Here is a 25,028-nt window from a genome sequence, read left to right as displayed (position 1 = left end):
CTCAGAGAAGGCGAGCTTGCTGGGGAGGCAGAGCAGGACAGTGGTGGATGGGGGGACAAGGCAAGAGGCTGCACCTCACTCTGCTCTGCCGCACGCTTTGCTCTCTTGTGTGCGCCCACGGGAGGAGCTGCTATCACTGGCATTAGTCGGGTTATTGCCGTGCAGACAGAAATCCGAGGCCAGCTACGCAGCTAACTCCCTCCTACAAACGTTCATCTCCCGGGGGTAAGAAGCAGCAGTCAGTATTACGTACTCTGAAATGAAGAACGGTCTGCTCTGCTGCAAGCTCCTTGCTCACAACAAGGGCTCAGGCTGGTCTGCTCTCCCCCCGCCCCACCTCAATCTCTTCTTCCATGAGAAATTAAGTCCTCTTTTCTGCAGGGGTGCACAAAGCAGCCACTCACCCAGGGGAAAAAAAGGAGGGGGGCAGGGAGAAGAACAAGGAAAGAGGAGGAGGAAAAAATAAAATGAAATAAAGTAAAATCTGTGACTCCGTGCTTGGCAAAAGCCAGCGATCAGCAACAACTGCTGAATGCTGAGTCACTTCTTTCCCTTCCACCTGGCAGGCGGCTGCCCAGATCCATTCAGCAGAAAGCCTCTTTTCATCGAAACTGGCATAAATCTGGAGTAATTCCCTCCGTTTCAATGGAGCTGCTCAGGATTTACGGCAGCATGACACGACAAGCAGAATCCCAGCTGCTAAGAGCTCCAAGCCCGGGTTTTCCTGCAGAAGAGCGAGCCGCTCTGCTCCCGCGGGCTGTGATGCTAACCATGCGACGGCACGGATGCCGCGGCCGCTTCTGTTCTTCCTGATGCTGTCATCTCCTGCAGATGCTCTGCAAGCAGGACCTTTGGAGAAATCACCCTCTTTCACACATTTAAGGAGAGTTTTGACAAACTACAAGCAGAAGAATGTTTAATAGTTTGAATTAATTATCTTTTTATCAGATTTAGCTCCTCCCCACCTCCCCCCCCCAATTTCATTTAATGTTCTAATTTGGTTTTGCAAAGATTTATAAAATTATTATTTCTTTACATCTCACTGGACTGTGTGAAACAGAGTTCAGAAGACAGCAGAAAAATCTTCTGTGCAGCTGACGTGTTGAGCAAGGAATGAAATCAAGATTTAAGGAATATCAATCAGCTTTACCAGACAATTATCTGCTCTATTTCTGTTCTCAGCTTAAGAAAAAGCATTGCTAGAGGATTTATTGCGTGCACTAGGAGGTTTCTATAAGCAGAGAAAGACCCTGAAAAACTACATATACTTCTTCCCAGCATGCAAAGCAGCAGCAACCAGAATAACAAATGGCAAACTAACACAAAAACACCCCTTTGAAATGGGACTCTTTCAATAGAAGAGAGTTTCTGCTTTACTATAAACACTTATATATTAAAAAAATGCATTTGCACATATATTGAGGGACTTTTTTTTAAAAAAGGCAATGATCCTTGTCTGTCCTGGTTAAGTACATGTACAACATGCCAAGAAACAGCAGCTTTCATGTAGTCCTTCCAAGATGGGGAACACAGTGTGCTCTACAAATATTAATTTAGCCTGAACAACCAGTGAGGTATGCAAATACTACTCCCAGCCAGGGAAAGTTGGGATCTTGAAAATCTGCAAGTGCTTTCGATAGTCCCGCCCTGACCAACTTCCTAGACAAGCTGTAAGTCAAAGCCTGAAAATGAAGCCCTGCTTTTTCTCTTCAGGAGACCCAGATGAGCAAACGTTTTCTGTGTCCTGACTGGTTACACTGCCAACATCAACCAGGTGGTGTGTGCAGGCCTGGGTGCATCCCATGCCACCTCCCAGGTCCTGGCTGTCCCAACCAAGAGGCCTGGCTGGGACATATTGCCATTCCTTTGCCATCCCCGTGCTGGAGCTCCCTCCCCATGGAAACCCAGCGGTGGCAGCCAAGCATGCCAGTTTTGCCCAGAAGGGGAGGCCTGCAGACAACCAGAGATGGGACCTTGACTCATAACCTGGAAAGCAGAGGGAGGCCCACTACTTTTGACATGGTTCAAGAAAAGCCACTGCAGCCTTTTAGCCAGCAAGAGGAACTGCAAACAGACCCCTGTTGGGTATCGCTACTTCCACAATTGTCCAAAAAGCACTGATGGGTTAAAAGCAGAGCAAAGCAGCAGGGACTTCAGCAGCTGCCAGTGCCTTCTTGTTATTTTTTTGAGGAAGGACGACGATGCTGAAGAACCCATGGAGTTCAAGTGATGAGGACAGGGCCAGGGCATGACAAAGCCCAATGGGCCCCACTGTGTATTTTGCCTTTTCAAGTTCCACCTCTAATCCAAAGAGAGGATATAAACATTTGTGAAGTCAAAGAAGCAGACAAGGAAAAGAGAGCTGAAACAATGCAGACCTAAGTGACCTGAAAAGAATGATCTCCTGAAACCATTTTTTCTACCACTTCACAGAACAGCAGCAAAGTGAAAGGCAGAGAAATACATATCTCGAGGATAGGGTATATAGTGCTGCAGCTGGTTCCACCTGAAGACACCACCTTTAGACCAGCAGCCCAAAGAAGGTAATTCTCAGAGCAACCATGGCACTTAAGACTATTCAACCCCCTCTGTGAAAAGCCTTGGGTTTAGCTTTTTACAACTCTGGCAAATATTTTAATTAACACCTTCCATGCTAACATCTACCTCAGACTGAGCTTTTGTGGGAAAGTTTCAGCAAAAAAACTTCAGACATTTTGGAGAGAGTATGAAAATGCATATGTAGCTCTGACTGCATTAATTTTACTTCTGCTGCTGCTGTTGTTGCAAATTTATTGCGATGTAAAAATGGTTTCAGGCTCTGCATTAAGCCAGAAAAAAATGGCGAAATGGTTATGCTGATCAGATATATGTTTTTAGCTATTCCTGTTAAAAAGCCACCTATATTTGGTAACATTTTAAATCCCTGGGTGGGGGCAGGGGGACAGAAATCAGCAGCTAAAGTCTGCAGACCTCTCATCAGTGTAAGCCTCACACCCCAGGCTTCAACTCAGCACCATTCAGGCCACAGTATCTGTGAAAGGGTCTGTCCTCATGGGGTTTGCTGCAGAACAGAAGACTGAGCTCTCGGCAGCTTTGGGACTTTGAAGTCAAGAAACCAGTCTTAGTAAAGAAAGACACAATTATTTCAGTATACTATTCTTTACCTGAGTATATACAGAAACAAGGAAGAGGTACAGAAAAGCAAAGAAACACTTGCAGCTTGTTAGTTTTGTTTTTTTGTTGGTGGTGGTTGTTTATTTTGTTTGTTTGTCTTTTTAAAGCAAATAAATCCATACAAGCAGTAAAGTGCAATCACTTAAAATTTCCCCAACACAGAACTCACCAGGGTAAACACTTTCTAGTAACCCAGCATGCCTGCATTGAAGATTTATGGTCCGCTGTGCTCTAAAGTATTCTTCTCTTTCAGGAGCAATACTCAGAGAGGGTGACACTGCAATGCCAAGTTGACCTCCCTGTACTCCAAGGCACCTCCACTCAAACACCCCCAAATGCCATTTCTCCCTTGACTGAAATATTTGTTAACAAAATTCCCTTTTTTTGTGTGTGTGTGAACTGTGCTTTTCTTTTTTGTTTGTAAACAAAGAAACAAACAAAAAGCCAGAATGTAGGAAGGCTCTGCCAGAACTCAATTAATAAATAATGAGCATCGAGTGGTTTTGATCATTTCCTTCTGTCTGAGCCTCACAAAGTGACAGTAAAACAGTGTATGACCCTTTACAGAACAATTTTACTATCACATTACATCCTCACTGGAAATTAAGCAGCACAAATTAGACATTTTGAATGGGAATGGCTCATCCAATTTGGTGCAATGTTACCCACTGGGAAGTCCAGAGAGAGACAGGCTGTGAGTCTGTACGGCAGATTTGCGATGCATCTATCCAGTCACACAGCAAACCCTCGCGCGACCTACACCAAATTCTTCCCCCACTCTGCACTGCAGAAACGTAACTAACACTTCTCAACTCACAGAGCCATACCATTTTAGCTGGGTTTTCTGCGTCATATGGATGAAGATGTACCTTGTGCTTGAGTTTGAACAGTTCCTCAGGACGTGTGAATCCTGAGGGCTGGGTACAGAAGGGCAAGAAAGGAGTAAAGACACCTTGTTCTACTGCTATAGCTGGAAATGTAGGGATGGGAGGAAGCTACTTTTGTATTCAAAATGGGAAAAAAAAATGGAAATAACAGGAGTTTAGTTTAGAGAAGGGGAAGATCGTGAGACCTGCTGGAAAAGCATGTTTGGTCACCTGGGAAAAAAAACCAACATGACTAGAGGACAGCTTTTGCCACAGAGACAGTGTAAGAGAACAGAAGAAAGTAATATACAGAGACAGCTACACAAGCAGTTTCCATTATTTTCTTCAAAAATAGTGGCCAGGAGGACAGATTGCCATTCTGCTTCTGTTGGCATAACTTTACTTTATGGAAATATGACCATTTACACCATACATACACCTGCCCCCTCCCTTTATAAGATGCAGGAGACAAAACCAGTGTTAATAACATCTTTTTATGTCCTGGTGTTCCGGAGCACATAATCTGTTTACATTTGGAAACTGCAATGAGTGAGGTGCCCACCACACATGCTAAATTGCCAGGATTCATTAAGTCGGTGAAAAGTCAAGATTTCCATGACTTCAGCCCTAATTTGACTAACACCAGGACCAAATGATCCCTACCCAAACATAAAACACATTCCTTATAAACATCTTAAATACCAGTACTTTAAAGGCATAAGGGTTTGTGTGTTGTAATCTCTCTAAGGACTAAAATTCAATCACATCTACAAAGAAAACTGTTTGTTGGCACGTCACTGAAAGGAAGCAAATAATGGCTCACAATGATAAGAAGCCTGATGACAAATGTAAGGGAAATTACCCTTTGAAGAATTTGTGCATGACCCATAAGTTTTAGTGGGCTACAAGGAATACAAACTCAGTTTCATTTTTCTGTCATACCAACACTTTATTTTTATATATATATATATATATATTTAATGCATATCCTCTTTTTTTAATTCTTTAAACTGGTTTAGGTGCAAGAGAAAGACTGGATTTGACCTCCTGAATGAATCATGCACATAAACTCTCTCAAAAAAAGCAAATGGAAAATAAAAAAAATAATTTAAAAAAAGTTTCTTCCCCTGACTCTTTGAGATACCGCTGCCTTTCAGGCAGACAGTGAATGCTGCATTCAAATAACAGAACATGGATTTCTCCTAGTAACTGCAGCTATAATTGTAGCTACTACTTATACTGCTTTCATCCTATTAGTGTAAAAATTGTCCAAAGCATAACACTCAACTAAATTGTCGTAATTTCTGATAAATGTCTAATTTTTAAGGTAACAGAAAAAAACCCCACAAACCATAACGTTACTTCATAACGTTACTCCTTTCCTCTGTTACCTTATTCTCCTTCTTTGGCATCGAGAGCATTAGGAAGTGATCCTGCTTTCCGTGTCTGGCAGCCCTTTCTTAAACCAAAACACTGATTCAGTATATGTTCTGCCCACTATCACAGAGAACATGCCTTTTTCAAACCCGAGTCTCTTAAGGACAACGCAGAGTAACTGTATTTTTAATAATTCACCAACTAGTAACCCATTTAGTATCTAGTAAGAATTGGCTTTTAGCATTTTCCTCTGCTGTATACAGTATTTGCATGTGGTTACTGAATATTACACAAAATAGCAATCAAGACAAATGGCCTGTGCTGTTGTATTTACTCATAGACAGAGTACATATCTCAGGCAAGCGCACATTTTGTCTCTTATGTAGTCTCATTATGACAAATAAGGCACAGGCATGAAGAGTTCATCCCTCTGCATGGAAATAGCATGTTGGGCAAGGCGGCAGCAACAAGAAACCCGGATTTACCAATTCTTTTCTCTCCCTATACCACCAAGAAGAAAAAACTCCTGCAGAGTCAAAATGCTAGACAAATCATATCATTTAATGCAATCAGTTACCCCTCTGAGGCTTCTGTCCATTTCACAGTAAAGCAACTTTTTAATCGCATTATTAGCACACCATGATTTAATCTTACTCACTGTTTTTCATCTAAAAGTATTTTTGCCTCTTGCCTTTCCTTTTTTGCTTAAAGGAAGGATGGTTCAACAAAAATTTAATGAGAACAAACAGCACAAAATACAACAGCTCTGATTTATAGGGTCAGATGAAGAGAACAGAAATGTCCATTAAATCCAAATGCTACTTTCAGTCTTCCTTCTTAACCGGTTACTATTTTGCATATTTTCCTTTATACCCTTGCAATAACATATGGATAGGCCAACCATATCACACTTACTTGCTCTTTAAATAGCAGATTCCTGCTATATTATCATGCCATACTTCCATAGTTGTGTGTGTTCTTGTTACCCAACCACAAAAAACTGTCAGAACAAGGAAACAGACTTTGGTGTGCAGCTCTGTAGCATTTTGGCAAGTTTAAGAAAAACAGGAAAAAGGAAAGAGGAAAAAAAAAAGAGAGGAGGACAACAGGGGAAAAGAGAAGAGCAGCACTTATTTTTTGCGTGGAAAGGTACATGAAGAAGACAACCACAGTGCTTCACAATAAAGCTCAAGAAATCTAAAAGCTCTGCACCAAGCAGGGTGCTGTGCACAGATTTGGGGTGCTGAGCACCTGCTGTTCCCACTGCGGACACAGAAAGCAGGTCTTTGCCTCACTCAGGATCGAGCTTTCTGGATCACAGGCCATCACATTCCCTGAAGCACCCAGCATCATGAGAGATACACCAGTTGTCATCCACAGGTGTTTCCAAGCCCCTTCCTCACCAGCACCACATGCAGACACTCACCTACGCCACACCATGTGGAGGTGACCACACAGACACTGTGGAAAATGTCGGTCAGCTCTTCCACCCTGACACGCAGGTCAGACACAGCAGCAATAGAGAAGCTGTTGTTTTAGGGACACAATGCTAAGAAACTCATAGAAAAAGCATAAACTTACCACCTAGTGGAACTAAACCCAAGTAAATCTTACCCCTCCACACACTGAAGGAGTAATAACTACCCTCAGTAACTTAACTGAAGCAAGCCCTTCACAAAGTTACCTAATACTTGCAAAATATCCCTGGAAGTTTCGTGAGCATCATGGGAACAGCTGAATGCAAGTGTTAACCTGCACATTGAGCACACCTGCTTCTTCTCTCATAGAAATCAGCTGTCCTCAATTTGAACCGTAGGAGACCTAGGCCTCTTCTACTGCTGGGTTCCTCATCACAGCTCTATAAATGTCACACCTTTATTTTATTAGTGAAAGATGTATTTTATAAATTAACAATAAAAGCATTCTTGTATGTGAGGTTTTTTGGCCCCTGTTGCGACTCTGAATTCTTGAAGGTCAGATAAAGCAGTCTGTAGAAAGGAAGAGAAGAAAATGCTCTGCAATAGCCTTTTAAAGAGCCTCTGCAGTAAAAAGCCAATAAATAGCTGATTTGTTACATGGCTTTGAGGGCAGCCACGAATGCTAAGACCACAGCTAAATGAACCTGGCCATGAAAGGAGCAGCAGCTCATCCAGTACTGCATCTACATTAGTTAACTCTTTTTGTGATTCAAGACCAAGACTCTGTATTGTTCTATTTCTGCCTATTCCTCTGCTCTAGATTCCCTTTGTGACACTTTTATCAATGGAAAAATTGAGGGAGGGGTTTCCAGCTGAGAGCCCAACAAAAAAAACAGGAGGTTCAGTCTGGTTTTCTCACTTGTGCTGCAAAAGCCATTTTAGCACCAGTAATAAAAGAAAAACTACACAAAGGAAAAAAAGACATGACCTGAAATTATTTTATCATCATAAATGCTGCACTGCTCTTTAGTCTCCGGTATGGTTAGTCTCACACATTGCCACAATAATTTGCTAGCTTAAACAAGGCTCCTTGCAAATCATGTATTAGGGGACAATGTCAGCTAGAATTCCAGGGAAATGCTACGAAAAAGTTAACACCGCTATCAGTCAGATCTACTATTTGTCATGCCTTTGCAATCTTTATAGCCTGCTTGTGTCCGCTGTGAGAAGAGGGGAAAACACACACAAACTCTAAAGGAAGGCAACTGGCACGCTGGGAGCTGTGCCAAATGGATTTTGCAGAGGCACATCTGCACAGCTACATGTGGGGGTGTCACTACAGCAGCCGTGGTGCAGGCACAGCCACAGCCAGTTGAGTGCTTGGAGTTGTAACCTTAGAAGGTGGTTTTGAAAATTAGATCATCTGCCCTAAGAGGATTTTCAAGGTAAGTCAACGGATGGATTTTGGTCTCATTTAAGATCAGAAAAGACTAAGAACCATATGTTGGAACATTACAGCAGCACAGACCATTCGTCTTGGGAGGCACTTTGTGTAGCAACAGAGCTCACATAAATGAACAGGAGCACCACACCCAGGCGACAGGCTCCTACAGAAGCTACCTACTGTACCTATTTTCACACACCACCAAGAAGCCCTGGCCACCACCATCATCTCAAGCAAAAGAATGGATGACTCAAAACCTTCACTACGCAACTACAGCTTCTGCAAGTGTCCCAAAGACAACCAAAATCTCTTTATTGCACATACAATGCCTGAACGAGATGGCTGTTCAGGCCACTGTGCCTGTGATGGCTCTGCTGAGAAAAGCACCTTTAGATACAGGCAAAATCAAGGCTGCTCTCACCAGAAGGCAGCAGCTATCACCCCAATTGCCTAAGCCTGGCAAAGCCACAATAAGGCAAGAGCAAAGCTGAAAGGAAACTACAAGGGTGGACAATCAGATGCAAAGGCTGTCTGCTTAGACATGGAGAACACTTAAAGGTGTGTCTTGTGATCAAAGAAAACTGTCAGTCAGGATCACCAAATATCCCAAGAGTTCAGAAGGCACCTGAGAGAGCCTGGTATGGTACCCAAACTCCCAGATAGTGTATTTTAGCCTGCTGGACAACTTTTAATAATATTTTTGTAAAGTCACATGGATCTCAGATACCTAAACCACAAAAAATAGTGAAACAGTAAACCTTGAGAACAGACTGCTAGCATTCACTGGATCCGTACCGCAGACCTGTTACAAGGAACAAATGTGATACCTGCCCTGTAGAGATCCCTACCAAGGGAACAACCCAAGCAAGAGGCGTTTTATAACACTTGCAATGTTTGTGATGAAACTAGTGAGGAAGTGCCTTCATTCCTAATGCTACAAAACCCGAAGTTATTTAAATGGGCTGCTGTAAACCCAGCTCTGTTTTACACTGAGCTCTTTTACTGTTGGTTACGTCCTCCCTAAATAAGTACATGAACTTAACCAGTGACTACAGCAAATGCATGGATCCAGGTTATGTCTCCAGCTCCAACCATTTACTTCATTGTCTTCCACAATATACAGAGCAATTCTCCTTAAGTAGTCAAATATGAAGTAGCTCAGTAGAGAGACAAGGAAATGCCTAATCCAAAACTAATCTATGGGGCAAACTACGCATGGGAAAAATTACTTTAACTTGGGTGAAGTCACAGGAATTAACTGAAGGAAGCCTATACGGTCCTAGCAGACAGGACCTGTCCCATATCACAGACAAAAAGGACAGGGGGAAATATCCCTGAAAACATTTACTCTCAGCTTCAAATCTAGAAATCAGCACATGGGTACATCACATTAATCAAACCCATCAAAGAAATCTCTGTATCATTTCTGATCACCTCTTTGCCCTGTCTAGGGTCTCACCTTTCACTGTGGCCAATCTCTGAGAAAGACATCAGAAAAAAAATAAAATAAAATAAATAAAAAATAAAAAACCACCACACCCACAACTCAAACCTAATAACTGAAAAAATGAAGTGGGGGAAAAATTATTTTCTGTCCCTGCAGGTAAGGTTGAAGTCCTGAAGCACTAGACTTGAGAATAATTAATTAGAGATCCACAAGTTAAACATCCTAACAGGGCATTTTAAATTTATAAAATTTTTTTTGTTTAAATCACATTAATTTTTCAGAAATGTACAACAATCTTTGTGGTTTAAAATGACTTTGTATTCATTTTTAAATGGAGAGTATTTTTATTCGTCTAATACATTATCCTTTCAAGAAAATTATCATACTTGACTACAAGTACTTAATGAGGCGCTAATTAATACTCCTATTTCTCCCCATTTAAAACTCCTTTGAGAAATTAGGTCAGAAACCTGGTCTTAACACACAAGATGCTTCTCAGAGGCTGAAGGGGGAGGGACCCAAAAGGCACCTGTCACTTTCTCCACGGTGGACATCCCCCCTTGAAAACTCAAGCCCAACAGGACGGCAATCCCTCCGGCTGGGCAGGCGGCTGACGTGGCGGGGACACACTGGCCCAGCACCTTCTCCCCAGCTTGTGAATGACGAGAAGTCATTCTCAAAAGTTCTGTTTAACAGGCAGAGTTTTACTTTTCCCACTCCGGTCAGCTTGCAGCAGGCAACCTGCCCACCTCTCCGCGGGAACACAGCTGAAGGGCTTTTTTGTCCTACTACATCGTGCTCCTGGAGCCACTAATTCCCCCCGTCTTGCCTCTGCCAAGCGCAGCAACACAATGATGGGCAGTTCCACCTTTCCTCTGCGCAGAGGCCCAGGCTGAGCTGTGGCACAGTGCCAGCAGCTCCAGTCATCCCTGTGCCTTGCCAGGGGTGCGGTAGGCAAATTCGGGCTACGAACACCTCCCAGAGCAGGAGCGGCCGTTTCAGACTCGAGGAACTGCAGGTTTAAAGAGCAAAAGCAAAGACCGAGCGACAAGCGTTTCTGTAGCTGTTGGGAAATTTGTAGACACCCGCAAACTTCACTTCTGGGTTTGCTCCGCGTTGTATACTAATTGCAATTATCTAAGAGTAGCTCCATGATGGGAGGAGGGGAGGAGAGGAAGGCTTCCTTTTGGCACAGCTTCTTCAGAGTTCAAAGGACACATATGGCCTGCAAACACAGCGCAGGAGATAATGTAAAATTAAAGGAGGGATAGGAGGAAAATGAGAACGCAGCAGGGACGAGCAGTGTTGTTTTGGATCTGCTTGACTGGAATTTTAAATAAAGGAATGGGGGGGAAGGGGTGATCAATCAAACCCCACCCGTATTTTAATTCCACAGCCAAAGAGAAGAAGGGATTGCGGGAGGGACCCCATCTGAAGGGAAGACCTCTGGGGAGCAGCACCCGAGCACTTTTGCTGGGCACAGAGACCCCAAGCCCACGGCCTCGGCCGGGCAGCAGCACCCAGAGGACTCTGCCCAGAGAGCAGGACTGGAAGCAGCCAGAGATACAAAGGCTTCAGGAATCGTACTGCTGACACCTCCAAAGAGACGGGAGGCACGCATTTCAGAAGAAACACATGTACAGTACCAAACCTGCAAGGAGGGACAGCATGTCTGCCCAGAGTGTAAAGCAAGCATAAAAAGGTATCTGAATAGCATAGGTCCTGAGTTGCCCTGCAGTATCCGTGTAGCCACGCAAAGGGAGCCACATAAAAATCAGCAAGTTGCGAGACAGTGCCTGTGCACAAGCTGAATCCCTGCTCCTGCTTGTGGCCCTCTATTAGTTAGGGTAGATACCAAAACCCTGCTCCCTCCCACTTGCAGGGCATGTCAAGCACAAAAACAAATAAATAAACAAACAAAACAAAAAAAGAAAACCATCCACAACAATCCTCGGTCGTAATTTCTACATAATTATTGCACAACGACTGCCCATAATGAGAGAATGAATTTATAACCACACACAAACTATATTTACCAGTGGACTGGTTACAAAGCAAAACAGCAGGAAACCACAATGTGTGTCTACATATTAGCTTCTTGGTCATGGTGCAGAGCAGGGCTGCCTGGGCAGATGAAACCCAGGTGTGCTGGCCAAAGCAGAGCACAGCCCTGTGGAAGGGAACCTGGACCCAGCAGGGCACAGAGATGTCACCAGGTGTTCAGGAGAAGCTACATGGAGATGGGGCTAGAAAGACCTGCTTGGCTTCAGAGTTAAATAATGGGGCGTCCAAACAAAAACTGAAGGGAGTCTCACCTCCCAACTTTCCCAGCTTCCACAAATTTCCATTCCTAGGGGGAATTACAAAACAAACAAACAACAACACAGAAAACAAACAGAAAAACAACCTCACAACTGGAAATGTGGCCCCCTGGGCAGTCAGGACCCAGAAAGTTAACTGTTCCTGCCCCTTGGAATGAACAGTCCCTCCCAGAGGGCACTTTGTCCTCTTCTCTTGTCTGCTCTTCAACAGCTGACACCCAGCAAAATGGGCACCATTCAACCCAAACTGGGGCAGCGGGACTGCATCTCAAGAGGAGGCCTCGTGAGGTCAGCAGCTGAGCCGCTGATGACAGCTTTCCAGCACTGGGGAGAAGTGATTTGGTTTTGTCTGCCAGCCACCATACATTGCTGAGCTCGGGGGGCCTTCAGACCTTCAAATGCTGCTTTTCAGGCAAATTTGGCCAAAATTGCCTCACAGCTTCGGAAGTTACTATAAATGTAACTGGACTGATGGACTCAAGTAAAGACAGGGTCATGAGAGCCCCATTTTCTTGAGCAGACGCCGCACAAGCAGGCAGCGTCCATGCTGCCAGCAGCGCCCCTGACCACCTCACCCCATACCAGTATGAACCCTCGTGCTTTCCAAGCTGGTGTGAGAATGATGGTGAGCTAGATTCGGGAACAGATCCTGCTGAAAACATACCATTTCTTTTCTTTTTTTTTTTTTTTTTTTGGGGGGGAGGATTATTTTTGACTTGAATTCTTTCCCAGGCCTGGCTCAGAGCACAACTACACAATGCTTATGTCAGCACAAGGAAACCATCTAATGAGCACCCAAGGGGCGGGGGGAGCAGGACTGCTGCCATTGCCATCCCAGCTACCTTAATGAGCTTGTAAAACAATGGTCTACGGACAGCGGGTTAAAAAGTCACAGAGCTTCGGTTAACCCAGAAAGGCAGATGAAAAAAAAAAAAACCAACAACCAAACCAAAAACCACGCACACACAAGTTACTGACTTGCTGCAATGTCAGGCTGTCAAAACACAGCAAAAGCATGGGGCCTTCCCTCGGGGAAAAGAAACCCTACACTCAGGTCCACAGCAGCCCCGATGCAGAAGGGCTCCTGATAGACACACAGGGGAAATCTTGCTCTTTACTAGGTCCTAAGCAGGATACACAACAAAAAACCACACCTTGTAAAACACTGGTATCTCAAAATGACCTATCCTCTTATCTTTTTGGCTAAGCATGCTCTCCCTGCCCTGCTCTGTCCCTGGACAGACACCAAACAGCTCAGCCGCAACTCCAGGTGGAAGCATAAAAGTGAGAGAGGAAGGTAAATGGGGGAAACAACTCTCCTTCCCCCTGAACTACAGGTACAAACCCACCGCAACAAACAGCATAACCCTAAACACATGTTACGATGGAGATGAGAATCCATGTTTACCATTTCTGCTGTTTATGCTGACCAGTGCACTATTATTGCTCTGGTGGTAATCAGTGAATCTGCCACTAAAAGAAAGTATGCGTTGGGCTTGCTATCGATCCTTGAAATGCCTGTCTGAGTACAATCATATGGTCTTGAAATGTAGCCCAAAAGGGCAGCGTTATTCCACAACTGAGTTGCTTTTGGAAGATGAGTCAAAAGCAGTTCCACATACTTAGATGTCTTCTTGAGGTTGCTGACAATTTTTCCTGGCTTTACAGCCACATGTTCTGATCCTTAATGCATTTTCTTTCCCCTGTTGCTGAAAGAGCCACACAAAGAGAAATTTGACTATGCCAGGAAATCAGGTAACTGACTATACACAGAGGGCTGTCAAATATGCACGAAGTAAACGAACTGAAATAATATTATTTTTTTCCCTCTAATACCCTTCATTTATAGTCACTGTAGGTGTTACATGTAACAACAGCAAGTGGAGCAATTTCATACAGCACTTTCCATATTGAGACAGCTATTCCACACCCCCCTGAGCAGTAGACAGTTTCAATAGCTCACTCTATTATGGCAACGTAGTAAGGCAACTCAAATTAAACCCAGAACAGTAACCATTTACTAGAACCAGGGCTAAAACCTAGACTAATGAGTGGCCGTGTCTACAGCCAGACCAACTCTTCCTCCTCAGGGAAGCGCGGGCATCACCAGTAGCTGGTAGGCAGAAGCAGGTGCCTCTGACGGTACAACTCTTGCCCCTCAACACAGGCAGCCAACAGCACGAGCAACGCACATGCACGTTGTATTGGGATGGCACATTTGCAAGAGAGATACTAGATGCTACAAGGGGTGAGCTCCTGCTTGTAAAGCCTTGGAAAAATGCTAGGTGAGAAGTATGTATGTACTGCTATTAGCACAAGGCTCATGGGGGATGAGCAGAGGCCCTGACTGACAGCACTGCTCCCCTCCCATTGCTCATCAATGGGAAAGAAAAAACACTCAGCCGAAAAACAAACATGAAACACACCCAACTCAACACCATATCCAAACCAAACAACTAAAGGCAAAAAATAAATTAATCCCAAGCACCCACTGTATTTTATGTTCCTTTTGTCATCGATTACAATTCCCATGATGTTAATAATGTGTATTCATACAATTACAAATAGAGTGCGCAGCAAGACACACAAGGAGGAGAAGGTCGATGCCTGCCATCAGACACAACATGTCACAGACACTCAGAAGGTAACAGCACCCAATGGATTAAGTATCATTCAGTGTCAGTCATCACATTATTGCATCCAAAACTGGGCCCAAAAATACGTATGAAAACACACATTCCAAGCATGGCTAAAACAATAGTACGAAACAAAACATATGATACTAATTCAAGTGTTACGACAAATTGCCCATTGTAGCTGGAAAACAGAGAAACACAGCCCTGAAAAAGGATCTTAACAACACCCACCTAACAATTGTTAGTTGTTCGTATTTAACATACATTCTAGCATCTTCCTAAACCAGGCACTTTGGGAGGAAGGAAAAAATACGAGAGAACAGGTTAATCAGTTAAATGTAAATAATAAAGAAAATCAAAGACATAAATGAGAAGAAATTCCAGCTAACAAATATGAAAATATTTTATGTGCACATGCATGTGAAATTCAATGTAAGTCCAACTTCAGGTCTCTTGGATCACAGCTGTGTTTTTCAGACATCAGTTTCAGAAGTTTATCGTTTTTTTCACGCATGGTTTCAGAAGGACTGCAGGTCTCTAACAGTGACGTTCTGCCCTCCAGTTCGCACAACATCTTCCCACTTTCTCCAACCAGCTTAAGGTTAACTACAAATACAACAGAAAATCTGAGGTAGCTTGTTGCCTTTATTTTCCATTTTTTCCGATGTTCTATTAAGTTATTCATAATGAATAACAAATTGATATGTTTTTTAATTAACAATTAGTACAAACAAACACTCTAATATTTTACAAACCTATTTGATGCAAAATACTAGGTATGTGTTCTAGGCCTCAATTTTTCAGACTTCTCTTACTGAATTCTGACTTCTTTTAATTCCATTAGCACTCTCAACAACTTATTAATGTAAAGCAGAGCCTTGTTAATTTGCAATAATGTTCAAGATACCTACTCTAAATTAATGGAAGAAATCAATAAATTCATCAATCAACAAAAAGGAACAGAAAAGAAAGATGACAAAACGCATTCTGTTCTATTACTGTGGCAATCCTAAATGGTGTTTTAATTATTCATATAAATATCTCTAATGCACTAGTAAATGTGTTGTACAGCATATCTCCTTTAAAAAAAAAAAATAAAAAGTCTTAGGTCCCAGTTCAGGAATGTGGTTCCTTTGAGGAATACAAAGGAGGTATCTGAATACTTTTTTGTATTTGATTCTACATGCTCACATGCTGTTCTGCTTTGGATCCACAATACCGCAAGATTACTTACTCGCCAGCAGTCTCAGGAGAGAGCAGCCCCATACAGAAAGTCACACAATATCGCACAGCCCGTAACAGACCACGCGACGCAACCACGGGGCAGAAGCACCTCTCCATCGCTCCTGCCAGAGCCAACAAGCAAATTCCCAGAGCTGCAGCTTGACAGGGAAGGCAGCCAATACCCCACATCTTGACAGCCCACGGAGAAAATGAGGATAAAACAATAAGCTAGTGAATATCTTTGGGAAGAGAAGCCAGGGTCTAAGTTCTGGGCCTGCTTTGCCAAGCCACTCCTCCTTTTTCATCAACACATAAAACTCCATGCATCTTCTGTAGGCAGCTCCCTGGGCTGTGCCATTCTCACTCATTCACAGCCACGTTCAGGCTGCCCACCCAGTAGCTACGTGCAAGTAGTAACTATCATTCTTGTCCCAGGAGAGACACCAGTAGCACAAAGAAAGCTGCAAAACCCCGTGTAAAATTCTGGGTAGAAGTGGAGTTTCTCAAACTATGACAGTGAACTTCAGAAGGGAGACTTTTAAGTGCACAGAGCTTCAAAAATGTGGCTCCTTTTCATGTCAGCAGGGCACATGAAGGGTTAACAAACCACTACTGCTTACATTATTTATTAATCTCACCCTTCCCTTATTTAGCAATTTCTTCCTTAAGTCCTGGCATCGCTTCTGCGTTTCCCTTACAATTTTGGGTCCTTTTCCTCCTGAGATTATCATCTGCTGGAAGCTCCTCCTCCCCTCCGCTGCCCACATCCCAATCTTTGTCTTGGTTCCCTACAATGCTCCATGTCTGGCCAAGCTCTGCGCTCACTCCATATTTATTGCTCTCCTCCTCTTCCAAGCTCACAAAGCAGGTTTTCACGCAGCGGTCCTCGCCTGCCAGGACGAGGAGCAGCACATGGAAGCTGGAAAGAAGAGCCGATGAGCACCAGCCACCAGGAGAGCAGGGCTTTGCCACTAGAAACCCAAGGTGGGAACACACACCGTGTGTCTTATTTAGTCCCAAGCCGAAATGTTTCTGTCTAGGATGTCTGTTTGTATCTCAAGTCACAAAGAAGCCATTAGTACCAATAATGTGTCATTACGGGGGCGTCAGCACAGATTCTGTAGCTAAGGTTAATTTGAGACGCATAATTTAAAGCAGAACTAGAATCCCTCCATTTCACACTTTAATAACTGAATTCAAATCATTCTTCAAATTTGACACAGAAGCTCTTAAGGGGACACTTGCACTTTTTCCTTTTCTCTATTTTTTTTTTGGCCAACTTGAAGTAAAACACAAGCTATCTATTGCAAAAGAAAAATGTACTGATCCTCCCTTTACGATCACTTTAACATTCTCCTCTCACATTTCTTTTCAGCAGCTTCATACAGCATCATGCTTCACACATTCATTCTGACATGTCAGAATATGCCTGATACAGGCCACTTCTGCAATTAAAAAAAAAATACTCAAAGTTAAAAATCACACTTATCATAACCCTAGTGATTTTGCCAAGAACAGCTGAGAACACTGCTTATCTTAAACACACCACATCACTTAGGTAACAGTAGCACCCGCACAATTCTCTGTCCTTAGTATTTCTACTCTCAACATCCTGCCAAAATACATAAGAAACATAATTCTTGTTTTTCCACACAGAAAAACGAGGCAAAGACAGAAGGATGCTGTGGTTCAACAAGTGCTTCAAGCTGGTCCAAGTCTCCCAAACCCACTGATAATTTGTTTTGTCAGGCAACTTCCCTGAGCACAGTTGATAAAACACAGAAAAAAATTAAGCAAATACTCATCACAACACAATGAGGCAGCATGATAGGGAGATCTCTATGCTGCTCAAGCAGAGATGCAACACCTCTCTATCAAGAGCCTCCTGCCTTTTACTGTGGATTCTTCAATGAAGCTCACGTAATATTACCAAAATGCATGGAAACATACAACAATTTTTGTCATCTGACACAACTTGATTTTGTTCTGAATTTTCAAGAAATCACAGTTCAAGCACACAGACATTCTTTGGAGGACTGCCCTTCATGCTAAAAATGGCAATGGAATTGCACAAGGCGGGTGGGTTGTGGGGAAGGGGGGAAAAAAATTCCAAGAAATCTTTGACTCATCCATTGTTATTCATCAGTTTTCTGGAGCAGAGAATGGAATGCTGTCAAGCTAAAATTGACAGTGCTATTTTCTGATCTCTCAGTGATGTCAATCCTTCACAAAGCCACAAATGCTGAGAAAATTTTTCTCCACAAAAGTCTAAGAATGACTCTTAAATTTTATTAGTTTGGGGGGGAAAAAACCTCCCGAGCTAGAAGAGGTACTTGATATTAAACTCCTACGTAGGTGTGCTTTTGAATACTGAGAGTATTAGGCTTCATAGCTTTGTGCCATCTGTGACTCAGACTTGCTGCCACAGGTGTCAAGAGACCTGGGACCTATCTCGAGCTCTGTAGAAACCTGCTGCTTTGTGATTTTACTTTTTTTTTTTACTATAGAGTAAAAAAATCACCCTCAAAGACAGACAAAAGGCAGGCTTTTGCACTCAGTACAGACCTGAACCCTTTTAGTCGACATGTTTTACTGTCCAGTTAACTTCCATCTAGCAAAGCAGATTTTTCTGCTGTTTAATTCTCAAGTTTTTCAGAACAACACAATGTCAACTAAGTTTAACAGCCGAAATGGCTTCGATAAAGTTCTGAGAATAAGATATCTATTCTGGCATGCCAACACATTATTTTTAATTGTAGCTCATTAAAGATGTAACAGAAGAAGAACTATATTCACTTCCAGCACTGTTCTGTCAATGCAGTGAGATAATCATGCTGTTGTATCGTACATAAAGCAATATTTATGCATAGTGGCTTAGGTAATCTAATGGAAAGGCAGAAAGCAGTGATTCACTCCTTGTTCAATCTGTTGCTACAACATGGTTTTTACCTATCATAAGGGTCTAAGCAGGCATAGAGTGATTGGTTTCAAATGTTAGTAAAACAGAGACCTGGAAAACGAAAAAAGACAAGTCAGTTGAAATGTCAAACAAAAGACAAAACAAAACAAAACAAAACAAAGACAACTGGGCTGTAGAGGGGAAGTACTTTACAGAGCAGTGTACAAATGCAGGCCTCTGAGGTAATTTAAACCAAATGCAGACTGAAACTGAAGTAGTTTGGTGAGTCAGCACAGTAAAAGGACACTAAAATCACACAAGAGAGAAGTGCAGTCCTTTTTGTATACACACTGTATCTTATTCCAAATTTACCAGAAAACAAATTAATTGTCTCCTTTATGTTGTACCTTCTTTGCCTCCTTCTGGACCCGACCTCTACCTTCCAGAAACAAATTGTGTACAGGCCGACTAGCTGTAAATTCTGATGTCTAGGACTCCAATTTCCCTTTCACAAAAATTTCATCTCCAGACCATGACAACGTTAATAAACAATTGTTGGCACGAATGATGCTGACCATCTTCCAAGCTACAATTACTTTCCTCTGGAAACAAAATTAAAAAAAAAATGAATACTTAAAATGAAAACTGTGGAGAATCATTACAGGCTCTGACAATTTTAAGTGCCTCTCAGATTCTGCCATCCCAGAGGTTTCAGCCACCTATGACTTGGTGCATACCAAGACTTAGCACTAAATACACTTATCACCAATCAAAGAAAGGCTTAGCCGTCTATCTGCCTCAAACATTTTTAAAACCACTATCATTTTTAAACTTACAAAGCAATTTTCATCTTCATTCTCATCTCATTCTTGCTTCATACTTGCACAAGAACGTAATTCTGTGAAAGCCGCAACAATTGCTTGTTCAACAGAGACTGCCACTCTCTGAAATGCTTTCTGAGATAGATTTGTACGGATAGACGTGGGTAGAAATGAATAATCCAAAAATATCCACAATAGATAATGAGCACAGTCTAGAAAAAAAAAAAATATCACGTACTGCAAATGCAGCCCAAATTGGAACGAATGCCTACAGTAGCAACAGCACAGTAAGAGCAAAATGTTATTGAACATTACTGGCATGCAGCCCGCAATTACAAAAAATACTGCAGTATTCCACAGTAACAGTGTAAAATATTATCATTTCAAACAAAGCAGCTGCAGCACCCGGCCCACAGCAACCATGCCAGAGAGAACCCGGGGAGGAGAGGGTGGACGGCTGCTGAGGGCGGGTGGGCCATGGGGTCCAGGACCCCTCGGGACGGCTTCTCCTGGCAGCCACAGCTTCCCCCAAAGCCAGGGCACGAAGAACCGCGGCTCAGCAGTGAAGGGCTCCCACATGGGCTCCAGCTGCCAAGCCCTCCTGCAGAGGGGAAGCACACTGACCACTCTGTCTTCGGGCTTTTGCCTCTAGTCAGCTTTCGGATGAATTTGCGTTTTGACAGTGTCATGGATTCAATAAAATCTTCCCCATTCCAGCACCTCTGCACTAACCCCTGTGTTACCCAGACACCTCTAACACTCTGCCAACATGTTTTAACTGGGCTAGCAAGAGGCTCCCAAGCATCAAGTAACATACGCGGCTGTTAAAACGGCTATTATTCACTTCCCTAGGGTTGCTCCGCTACGTATCAGCAAAACGGAAGATGATGTGCACACGATTTTATTGGCAATGCTCTTCTCAGCCTCTCTATCCAAGGACCACCAGCACAGAGCATAGTCTCATCAGGGCAAACAGAAAAACATGGGAAATTACAATTAAGTTCTCCTGCTTGCTGTCATGCACAGCACACAAATCAGTAGTCCTAGCTCATCATTTGTAGAAATAACATTTATCACATTTGGTTTCTATGCTGGATCATGAAAAAAGATCAGCTAAGGAGTCACATATTTTTGCCAAATTTTATGCGCTTGCAGAACTAGCAACCAGGGGAAAAGGAAGGCAGAACCTTGAACAGTGAGGTTAGTGGAGAAGGAAACTGTTCAAATGAAAGATGATGATGGCAAAGGAGTGGATGTGGTCTATCTTGATTTCAAGCATTTGACACAGTCTCCCACAGCATCCTTGCTGCTAAACTGAGGAAGTGTGGACTGGACAATCGGGTAGTGAGATGAACTGTGAACTGGCTGAAGGAAAGAACCCAGAGAGTTGTGGTCAATTGGGTGGAGTCCAGTTGGAAGCCTGTATCTAGTGGAGTGCCTCAGGGGTTGGTACTGGGACCAGTACTATTTAATATATTCATCAACAACTTGGATGAGGGAATAGAGTGACTGTCAGCAAGTTTGCTGATGACACGAAGCTGGGAGGAGTGTCTGACACGCCAGAAGGCTGTGCTGCCATCCAGTGGGACCTGGACAGGCTGGAGAGTTGGGCAGGGAAAAATTTAATGAAGTATAGCAAGGGCAAGTGTAGAGTCCTGCATCTGGGCAGGAACAACCCCAGGTTCCAGTATAAGTTGGGGAATGATCTGTTGGAGAGCAGTGTAGGGGAAAGGGACCTGGGGGTCCTGGTGGACAGCAGGATGTCCATGAGCCAGCACTGTGCCCTTGTGGCCAGGAAGGCCAATGGCATCCTGGGGTGTATTAGAAGGGGGGTGGTTAGTAGGTCAAGAGAGGTTCTCCTTCCCCTCTGCTCTGGCCTGGTGAGACCCCATCTGGAATATTGTGTCCAGTTCTGGGCCCCTCAGTTCAAGAAAGGCAGGGAAGTGCTGGAGAGAGTCCAGCACAGGGCAACAAAGATGATGAAGGGAGTGGAGCATCTCCCTCATGAGGAAAGGCTGAGGAAGCTGGGTCTCTTTAGCTTGGAGGAGACTGAGAGGTGACCTCATTAATGTTTATAAATATGTAAAGGGTGAGTATCACGAGGATGAAGCCAGGCTCTTCTCAGTGACAAGCAATTATAAGACAATAGGCAATGGGTACAAATGGGAACACAGGAGGTTCCACTTAAATACAAGAAGAAACTTCTTCGCAGTGAGGGTAACAGAACACTGGAACAGGCTGCATATTTACTGCCATACTAAATACTTCCCAGTTCACCAGCACTTTGCATCTTTCCCATACCGGCTTTTCTCTACCAAACACAAAGGGGACTGTAGTATTTTTATGCAATATATATGCAATAAACTGCAGTAATACATGCAGTAGATTGAAATACTGCATTTTTGTATCCTCATAAGCCATTCATTGGCTTATGGATTCAAAGTCCAACAAAGAGTACTGCAAATCCACATAAAGTCCCTGGGTGCTGGATTTGACGTATCCAACAGATGTGCAAAGTAACACGTAACCAGATGCCTCACAGCTAGAGACCAAAAAGTCCTAAAAATGTTGTGTCCAAGGGCAAAGGAGAAGGGTGAGAATAAGAACAGAGTCCCCTATGCAGCAAGGAAAGGTTAGGCTTTATTAATTTATTGTCTACAATGCAGTAATTTTTCACATCTGTAATTCAGCTACGGTATCACGAGAGAGGGCTTTAGAGGAGGTGGTGAGTTCCAGCCACTGTGGCCTGGTTTGCTCCATGCCAGGTTGATCAACTGTTTCTTGGTGTCCGTGAAACTTCAAGGTCCTACCTCCAAAGAACTTCATCTAAAAGGAACAGGAGGTCTAACTCCTCAAAAGAAAAACTCCTCTGGAAAAAAAGCATATGGCTGTATAACTATAATCACTTCAGAAGCCCCTCTCCACTCCTAAAGTTGGTGTGTCCTGGTCACAGTGACTTGGAGAAAATGGCTGGTGTGCTTTTACAGTAATCTTCTAAAGCAGAGGTGAACAGTGGGTGAGAAAATGGCAAGAACTTGTTTAAAAGCCTCAATTTAAAACTTCTGGCTACTCCCATTTTATGGAGTAAGTCAAAACCACTAGAAACTGTGTGAACCACTGACTTCAGATCTGGATCCTGCCTTTTGCAAAGCTGCTGGTGGGCTTGGATCCAAGGCTTTAGTTCATGCTCTTATCTACTCCATAGTAAAATGACTTACACCATACGTCCTTTATAATAAATAGCCTCACAGTGAGGAAGCACAGTATTGGCATGGTTCATATTTACATCACTCTCTTGAAAGCCAATGCACATGGTTTAAGGAAAGCATTGGAAATATTACATCTTTCCAATATTTTGCCTTATGCGCTTTACAGCCAGCATAATCAATGGCCACCTAAGCTTCACCCATTTTTACATGATGTGCTAAGCAGCAGAAGCTCCAGGTAATGCCCATCAGCGCTGAGCAGAGTGGGCACAGCCACATGTCACCTCAACGGTGCCCCAGGCTGTGCCACTGCACGCTTCTGGCTCCCTGCAGCGCAGGTCTCCACTCTCTGCCCCCACCGCCTCCCTCTTTACAAAGGCTCACACATACTTACAGAAACAAATGAACAATTCCATTATGTGCCTGGCAGCCCGTGCACTTTCTTTCTGATTCACAATAGAGGCGCCCCACTGAAAAGATCCATATACTGGGCAGGGGGGGGAAGAAAAAAATCTAAGCGAGTCTCCAGCAAGCAAACATATTATCAAAGCCTCATTTCCACTTAACACAAGTTGCTTTGGGAACTAATGCAGCTGACTTGAGGAGAAAACACAAACAAACAACCAACCTCTTTTTCCATTAGCCAGAGGGAAGAAAGGAAAAAAAAAAAAAAAAAAAAAAAAAAAAGAAAAAGAAACATTCGAACCAGTGCCATCTTTGTTGAAGAACTCCACTAAACTAATGCTTTAGAAGAGCTGAAGAGCATGGATGAGGGACAATTTGTGACTGATCACTGCCGTCTGAACATGGCATGCTGACAGCTGAAAGAAGAGCAGAGAAAGGCAAAATATAACAGGCATGTGTTTAACCCGGGCAGGCTCAGTCCCCCGTATTCACTCCCTGCGAAAAATACAAGGCAAGAGAAAGTCGGTCCCTCTGCCCGCTCAGCTCAGCGCCCACGTAACTCCCTGGCACACACCACAGGACCTTTTCCAGGCACATAAAAGGGGGCATTAAAAAAAAAGAATCAAGAAAGGGCAGGAGTAGTGGTACAATTTAACAGATATTAAAAAGCTTCTCTTGCCACCAAGGAAATCTCCCTTTCTTTAATGATCAGCCAATGAGCTCCTGCACCCTCCAATACAAAGAAAACTAAACAAGATTAAACAATTTTGTGACTGCAGAGAGCTGATCGCATGATTATAAAGGCCACAGAGATGCTACAAAGATACCTTCCCCTGAACTTCAACATGCACCTCCTCTGAGAGCAACAAGAAGGCAGCTGTGAAAGAAAAAATCACACACGCTATCCTTGTCTGACGTCAATGAAAAAAGACAGGAATAAAAGTATTTTGATTTATGCTCTGCAGAGCTGAAAAGGAACGCGTGCCACCAGGAGAGTGGGATGGAGAGAAAGCAGAGGTGGGCTGAACGTGATCACATGTGGGTCACTGCGGGGCACCTCTCTCTCTCCCATCCCTTTGGCCAGGACTGTCACCCTACACCTGGACGAGGGCTCGCTCCAGAAAGGAAAGTAATTCCCCACCTGAACCACAGGGGTGGGTGCAGAGAGGGGAGGGTAAGGACCAGAGCCCCTGAAGGCTGTAGAGCAGCAGTTTCAAACAGATTTGCATTAATACCTCATTTCACAACTACAGAAATCGCCTCAGATTCCTACTGAAAGAGCAAGACCTGCACAGGCAAAGGAGCTGGCTACGCTGATTTGTAAAAGTTTGGAACTTTTAGGATAAATCAGTACAAATGCCTACAGGACTATTACAATTTCCCAAGCAATGGCTCTTGTCCACTGACCAGAAAGGAAATATTTAGCTCCCTGCAGCGAGCCTGTTGATTTCAAAAGAAACTTAATAGCTCTGTTCCTACAAAGCAAATACAGAGCAGTCACCAGGGGCCAGCTATGCTCTCCTCTCTTCTGAAACCTGGTAAGCAACAAATGGCTGCAAATGCCACCAGCCCCAGGGTTTTGATATTCTGCAGGTTTGTGGGACTGTATCCCCTGCTTCTTCCATGTTATGTGGGTCTTTCTGATTCTGCAAGTTTCTTACAGTAATTTTGTCTCCTTCAGCACACTTATGGGACAGAACAGAGTAAATAGGTTGATTTTTTTATTTAAGAAAGAGACTGGTGGTTTTTAGGTTTCATTTATGCAGCAACTTCAGTGGTTCTAAGTTTTA

General features: G+C 43.4%; 1 protein-coding gene across 5 annotated transcripts in view; it reads right to left on the bottom strand.

Moving 5' to 3' along the window:
• ATXN1 (ataxin 1) overlaps window positions 1-25,028 on the bottom strand; it is a 219,145-nt gene that overhangs the window by 130,550 nt on the left and 63,567 nt on the right. The window lies entirely within an intron of this gene.

The sequence above is a fragment of the Streptopelia decaocto genome (assembly GCF_964273445.1).
Source record: "Streptopelia decaocto genome assembly, chromosome: 2".
Lineage (NCBI taxonomy): Eukaryota > Metazoa > Chordata > Aves > Columbiformes > Columbidae > Streptopelia > Streptopelia decaocto.
This window is presented reverse-complemented; position numbering and strand designations above follow the sequence as displayed.